The 8,284-nt window shown below is 31.0% G+C and overlaps 1 non-coding gene across 1 annotated transcript; it reads right to left on the bottom strand.

Annotated features, from left to right (window-relative positions):
• Positions 1–2,193: 2,193 nt before the first annotated feature.
• Positions 2,194–2,328, bottom strand: LOC132038790 (small nucleolar RNA snoR74). Its single transcript, XR_009410266.1, has one exon. It is a non-coding gene; the product is annotated as a small nucleolar RNA snoR74 (small nucleolar RNA).
• Between the last annotated feature and the right edge of the window lie 5,956 nt (positions 2,329–8,284).

The raw sequence follows: 8,284 nt of genomic DNA, 5'->3' as shown, positions 1-8,284 counted from the left end.
ATCATAGCATCATTGGTTAGGACAGTAATGATTCAGCTAGATTAATATTTATGTGATTGTCTGTATAGTTATAGGATAAAGATTAGACGATCTCATTAACTAAATCACATAAATATATAATGCATATAGTGATATGATTGTTGCACCGACTAATTGGATAATTCCAAATGGTTATATAACTATCATAAATTGTCAATAGGATATCCTTTTAAAGAATATGGTATAAGAATTTTCTTTGACTTGATATTGCCGCTCATGGCCTCACGACAATGGTTGAAAGGATATTGCGTATGATTAAAAGCTCATGAAATTAATGATTGATCAAAATGAAATCTCTCAACTCTTGGTAATGAGTTCAAGCTTTATGTTGTCGTGAAATATAAATGAATAGCTTAAGAGCTTGGCCAGTGTAATTCAATCTAAAAAGAAAAGAGTTTCTTAGGTCATTAAATGGTTGGTTATATTTGACATACATACATACATAGTTGGTTATCATGGGGTGACTCTAAGCTATAAGAATATAAGAGAATACCACATTATTCTTCTATAAAAAATTTAGAGTAAATTGTATACTTCGGGTCGTTGAGGAGTGTTGCTAAACGTTATTTTTGATGAGTATATATGATGTAGGAGGGAAAAGTGAGTACATGCGAACTCACACTTCTCACAAAAACACCCCTACTTGAACCTAATATTAAATTTACTTAACATCAATTCAAATTAATCATCTTTTCCATAAACTTTAAATATCCGACAATTTAACCCAAAAAACATAGGCTTTAACAAAGTTGGTGGAATACATTGACGACCTGTGAACCTTCCTAGTATATTTATTTCTTTTAGACATTCAAACTACGACATGATCTAATTGAGTATCTAAACACATGATAAAATATTTCTATTACACACTTCTGACTCAAATTTCGAGAAAACTTATACATATGCATATGTTCTCAAACATCAATTATGTAGATTAACCACTTAAAATATATTACCTCTTTTATTAGACGGATTAGCCTTAATAAGTTGTAGACTCACATGCCTGTTCAATTGAGATTGATCTGTATAATTAAAAGATGTGACATATTTTATGTTACGAACTCATATTCTACATAATGGGGTGTGAGAACACACACATAAGCTTTTTTAAAATTAGAGTCGAAAGTGTCTAATACAAATATTTTACCATGTATCAAATGTTCAATTAAAACAAGTCATAATTCCGATATTTAAATAAAATAACTGACAAATTTATTAGCCTGTCGATCTACTTGGCCTTCATTTTGCTAGAAGCCGTTTGGACATGATTTGAAATCATGGTGATTTGAAGTTGAAGCTTTGTTTGGACATGCAATTTGGATTTCTTTAGTTGTATTTTTTCTCATAGAGATAAAAAACCCACAAGTTACGAAACCATCAAAACTTTCCCAATTGTTATACAGTCTTATCAAATGAGCAAATCATAATTCATAACAAAATTAATACACTACAAGAAGGCCTTTTTTTAAATAAAAAAATCTAACATCAATTGATCAAATTTTTGTTCAATAAATAAAAAAAATTGAACATGAGTTGTAGTGTAACTACTTTTTAATATAATCCTCCTACATGGTTGGTAAGAGTAAATTTATTATAAATATAGCATCAACTTACAAATCTTTGAATATTCGTAAAAGGGCCAAATATACCCCTGTACTATCGGAAAAGGATTAAATATACCCCTCATTATACTTTTGGTCCAAATATACCCTGCTAGTTATCTTTGGGTTCAAATATCTTTCCATGATTAAAGTTGACCAAGATGGAGTCAAATCTCACATGGCATTAATATTTTAATGAAATAAATGCCATGTGACATGTCACCTCACTAACCAACTCAATTTTACCCCTCCTCTCCCTATCTTCTTGCACCACCACCTCCTCCTCTACTACCACCCTCCTTATGCCCACCACCATTTTCACAAACTCAAACTTAGAGCCGGTGCACCGGGAAATTTGATATTCAAGTACTAAATTTATGTTAACATGGACTGCCACGATGATAAACTAAAACATGCCTCAGCCGTTAATAAAATGGTATCTCTACCTTCACAATCAACATACCTCCATATTAAATGTGATCTATTTTACATCTGACCCAACTCTGTCGACCCAAAATTATTATTCATTGCAAATGTTGTTAATAGCAGAGGAATATGTATCATCGTTTACTGAACCATTCCATCATAAGAAAGTCAAGTGGTTCACCCAATAACAATTCAATTTCTTTTTATGTCCCTAAATTTAACGGGAGACCAATTCACAATAGGCAATAGTTACAACTCATTAAAGAAACCACCACACCAGTTCATTAGTAGTAGTAGACGAAGGAGGTAAATAACGAAATGGTCCATTGATTTTGATTTTTTTATTTTATGTAAAAATTAAACCTAAGAGATCTGCAAATGAGAAATTTGTTAGATAATTTTTTTCTAGTAAAATTGTAAACGATTATGTTGAATTGATAAGAAGGAAAAAAGAAAAAAGGAGAGTCAGAAATCTCGTGTGGATAGTGCCGCTCACTGCACCACCATAAACAGGTGCGTTTGCACATATGCTAGAAGATCTCATCATTCTTCCGTAAATAGCCAATTTCTACACACACATACACACACACACACACACACAAAAAAAAAAAAAAAGGAATTTGATATTCAAGTACTAAATTTATGCTACTGGGAAATTAGTGCACCGGCCTTAAGTTTGAGTTTGTGAAAATGGTGGTGGGCATAAGGAGGGTGGTAGTAGAGGAGGAGGTGGTGGTGGTGGAAGAAGATAGGGAGGGTAGGGGTAAAATTGGGTTGGTTAGTGAGGTGGCATGCCACATGGCATTTATTTCATTAAAATATTAATGTCATGTGGGATTTAACTCCATCTTGGTCAACTTTAACTGTGGAGGGATATATTTGGACCTAAAGTATAGTGAGGGGTATATTTAACCCTTTTCCGATAGTAAAGGGGTATATTTGGCCCTTTTCCGTTTAATATTTGATATAAATAGTTAGTAAACATGATTGGTGAATATAGTTACTAATTTATGAGTATTTTTTTACAAATATAAACTTATGTGTTTTTTTACAAAACATAAACTCATGAGTCAAATTTTACATTTAAAATTTTTGAAATCATGATTTAAAATCTAAAATCATCTAAAATCATGATACAAAATTAAATTTAATTTTTTCTATAAATTATATAAATAAATGCCGATTTAAAATCACGATATGAAATCATAGTTTGTCAACATTAAATGAGAGAATTGAGGACATCAATAAAACTTGAAGAGGGGGTCGTGACAGTGTCTAGAAGTCTCCAATTGGGAAATGGAAAGAACATTGAATTATAGACTTTCTAGAACCTTTTATCACCATTGGTTCGAATTTCAAAATCAATCTCAGGACTTTATAGAACACTTGTCATGTTTTACTATTGCTGTTCATTTACTGCACTCACGCTAAAGGTGCAACTTCACATTACATTTTCTTTACCAACTGAAGCCAGCTCATGACTTGCTAGATATTTTCAGAAGTACGTCAATTAGTCCAATTTGTATTTTATATTTTGTAAATTTAATTATATGATACTCCAATAAATTTGAAAAAAGTTACTCAATAATAAATGTCAAAATTAAAAAAATATATAATTCTTTTTCTTGATTTGTTGAAATAGATAAATAATAACAGTATCTTTTAGCATATTGAACAAGTAATGTAGAAAGGAGCAACCAGTTCTTTTTGCGTAGTAGTTTGATTATCCTTTTTTTTTTTTCTTTTTTTTTTTTTCCTTTTTAGCATTGACGTATGAACTCATGCTAATTGAACGAAAAAGCGACCACTAACTACTCCGCCCCATGCATTTATGGGTATTGTTGATTTTAGACACGCCACGAAAATTACTCTCTCTGTTTCATATTAATTGGCCACATTATTAAAAATATATGTCTCAAAATACTTGTTCATTTACAAACTCAAGATACAATAAATTTATTTTATCCTTAACATTAATGTTTTTCAAAGTAACCAATATTGATTAGAGTGCAGTTTATTGGAGAGAGATAAGAGTATTATAGTAAAAATATACTTTCATTTATGATTTCTTAAAGAATGTGTAAAGGAGAAAGTGGTCAACTAATATGAGACGGAGGGAGTAATTAGTTACCATTAAGTACTATTTTCATTTTTTCTTTCTTAAATTTATTATTGCAAATCACCGAAGAATGTGGTGAGATACATAATTTCTTACTTTAATAAGAGGTTATATGTCATACAGATTGCTTCTTCTTTTACTAGACTAGATCTTATGCGGACGGGTTCGAACTCTAAGAATTAAAAAAGCTTTGATACACAATGCTTCTTCTTTCACTTGACCCTATGAGACACAAATTTCAATTATAGCTTGTTTGGCTAAGTTTATTTTTCTCTAAAAGTGCTTATTTTTTAAAAAAAGTAATAAAAAGAGGTGTTTGGCCAAAGTTTTGAAAGAAAATAAGTATTTTTAGGGAGTAGCAAAAACAGTTTTGCAGAAGCTAATTTTTTTTATTTTTTTTTTGCCCAAAAGCACTTTTGAAAAAATATACTTAAAAACACTTTTTTAAAAGCTTAGCCAAACACAAATTGCTGCTCAAAAATGTTTTTAAATTAATTGACCAAATACAAATTGTTTTTTGTCAAAAGTACTTTTTTTAATAATCACTTTTGAAAAAAAAAACACTTTTCAAAATAAGCTGATTTTAAAAATTTAGTCAAACAGGATATTAGTCAAATCAGTGGATGAGTTTGAGCCCCAAAATAAAAATTTCGAGTATGAAACGCTTTTTCTTTTACTTAATCGACACAAATCCAAATTAATCAACCGAGTAGATTCTAGCCCCTAAAATAACAAAACATTTCGTGAAGGAGTACTTTTCCTTTTATTGAACCGTATGTAAATTAAATCTGATTAATCATTGAGTAACGGATTCAATATGGTTGGTTATGCTGAAAAATATCATTATTGCGGAAGGCTTGTTCACCAAGCAACCGACTTGTTTCTTTCCTGAATTTTTTTAAAAAAGCCCCTGAATTTCTGCTTATCTCTCCTCAGTCCTCCCTATATATAAATGTCCACATAATTCACTTTCAACATCTCAAAACAAATTAAAACTCTCATCTTACTGTCCACCTTCAAAGTTAGAGCATATTAATTGTGTTTCTAACTATGGCTTTAAATTGGATTGTTAATATTGCACACACAATTTCTCTTGGAAACTCAGCTGAAGCCAACAAAAATCAAACTAGTCAAAGCATTTCTGTTTCAAATGAAAAACAAAATTTTGGGTTTCAAATGCCACTTCATTATCCAAGATACACAAAAGGTGATTACATGAAGATGGAGGAATGGAAGATTGATGCACTTTTCAGAGAATATGGACTTAATTTGCAGGGGACTATTGATGACAAGAGGAGATTTGCTATGGGTGCATTTTTATGGCCTGATCAACTTTAATTTTGTCCTAATAATTGTCATCTATGCTCTGTGTGTTTTTTCCGAATATTATTAGTTGAAACGTCGAATCCTTACGTGCTTAATATTGAGACTTAGTAATTGTTGTTGTTACTGATGTCCTCACTTGGTGTGGCCAGATCAGCTTTAAGTTTGTCCTAATTGTCATGTAAGCTCTTTTTTTCTTTTCTTATTATAGTCTGAGTCTAACGTGTTTGAAATTGAGACAGAATAGTTATTGTTGTTGTTATAAATAATTTTACTGCTGGATTAACTTTAATTTTGTCCAAGTTGTCATATATACTCTGTTTTTACTTATATATATAAAATGGAATCCAATGTGTTTGAGATTGAAACAGTGTGGTTATTGTTGATGTTGTAATGTCCGTCTCAAAAAAAATGTTCTATTTTTGGAAAGACTAATTAATTAAATTCTCTGCTATTGTTATTCTGTAGAGTTGAAGTACTAATTAAAATGAACACAAAGTTCGTGTGTTTTATTCTTGTCTTTGTTCTAATTTCTTTTGCGACTTGTACCAGCAGCAGCTATATAGTTTACACCTTTAACGAGACTTCACGGGAACATGCCGTCCAAGTTGTTGGATCAAAAGCTCAACTATTCTGAATGGTTTTAAAAACTTTTTGATATTCGATTAATCGATCGAGAATCTCATCTGTTACCAAGGTAGCCTTCGAGGGTTCATCCGAACCCCCCTCGGTGAAAAATTACACTGTATATATAAGGTTAAAATTATATTTTTAAGTGTATATAGTAGATGTTATTTCTTTATATATTTAAACCCCCTGGGTGAAATCCTAACTCTGCTACTGATTGGGTGATCGAGTTGGGCTCAACATTCACCTTCATTAAGGTTTGGACCGATGAAAGAAATTGCTTAATGTACTTGCCTCCACTAGAAATTGAACCTTAAAACTCATGATTTTCAATCAATTTTATTGACCACTAGACTACACTTTGAATGCTAATCTATATGTATAATTAGAAGCCTTTTTGGTTCTAGCAAAAATTTACTATTTTCAAAAATAGTCTTAAGAGGGTGAAACTATATATTATTCTTTTTCATAAGCTTAACTACAAGTAGATATTTTATTTTCTCTATATACAGTTAGAGCTAATACGAGTGAACGGTAACAAATACTAGTGTTCAGTGGAATTAAAATGGGTCAACAAATGGAGCCATATAATCACATCTTGATGTGTCATGACTAGAAAATTGAAATTAATTGGGCCATATCCCAGTGCCATCCCATCAAGTTTAATTTCTAACCACATATATTTAATCGTTCCTTCAAGAATTCTCCTCAAGAAAATCCTATAGATTAAAACGGATTGTGGCTATTCAGGATATAATCGAACATATGTTTTTCGAAATTGTGTCTGGAAAAAAAAAATGAACTGCATGATCTTATAATTAGATGTAGTTTGTACATTTTTAGTTTTCTTTGGGCTCATACATATTGTCCCTGAACTTATAAGGAAATTCCTTTGACACGTCCTTACTTCACGAGCAACCTTTTACCTATCAAATGTTTTCAAATTTATTTTTTAATATACATCAATTTTGCTCAATTAATATGCGTGTGATTTGCACTTTAAATAAGTGAGTGAATAATATTTTGTTTTTGATGCTTTGGAAAAGAGCTGAACCACTGAAGCATTTTATCAGGAAGCTATAGTACAATACATAGATTTCTTGTTCTTAACAAACCTACTTTAATAATTCAACAAACTCATCGACCATTTGAAAATTGTAATACCCAATCTCTTTGAATTGAATTTGGTCTTCAAATGTTTTGGAAGCGTCGACAAAAATCATACTAACAGATCTGCCAACATAGATTTTTAGAAAGAATTAGCGATGCAATTACTTTGGCTGAAGCGAAACACGACTAGAGAAGTCAAAGCAGGCGACACAGTAATTAACCCTTTGTTAGTTCAATTGAGATTCCACAAATCCAAATAGAACAGGAAAAGATATCTAAATTTGAGATTTGGCAAAAAGTTGTAGGAAAATCAAGCGAGAAAAGCGGAGGAAATACAAAGGAAAAGTGAAAACACGGAGAAGCTAATTAAGCGAATGGATAAACCACATAAGGCGGTGATATTACAAAGCCGAGCAATATGATGTCAAAGTACAATAGCTTTAAAACTATCAAGTACAATGCATTTAAAGCATATAAATGTGAATTTTCGAAACTATCTTCCGCAACAACTGTCTGCTTCAGCTGTACCACTCTCTCTTCTTATACAGGAGAAGGAGAAAGTGTTACAGATATTTCTTACATCAAAAGTTATATTAATTTTAAGAGTTTAAATCTTATATATTAACGAGGTAAATTTTTTCCGTATAATTAGATTATACATAAGGATTGTTGGATTACAGATAAATCTCAATAATAGTCATAAGTTATTGTAAAAAAAAAGTATGGTTGGGGTGATAAATTTTTCTCATGTTTCTAAAAGATTAACTTAAACTCTTAAATTACGTCATGTTGTGTCGAAATTTCGTACTTTGCATGCTAAGAAAGTTAAAGTCAATTTTATTCAACAAACCAATTAACTCAAGTTACGAATACTAGTTATATACCCACTAATAACTTATTAAAGAAAACCTAAAGAAACTTGAGAAAATCTATCAACCCCAATATATTAATCCAACGTCATTGGAAAAAGTAGTGACACAACATTGGCGCAATCTAGTTCATGTATATCTCAATTAACAAATAAAGACTATATGATTAA

This window comes from Lycium ferocissimum, chromosome 11, assembly GCF_029784015.1.
Source record: "Lycium ferocissimum isolate CSIRO_LF1 chromosome 11, AGI_CSIRO_Lferr_CH_V1, whole genome shotgun sequence".
NCBI lineage: Eukaryota > Viridiplantae > Streptophyta > Magnoliopsida > Solanales > Solanaceae > Lycium > Lycium ferocissimum.
This window is presented reverse-complemented; position numbering and strand designations above follow the sequence as displayed.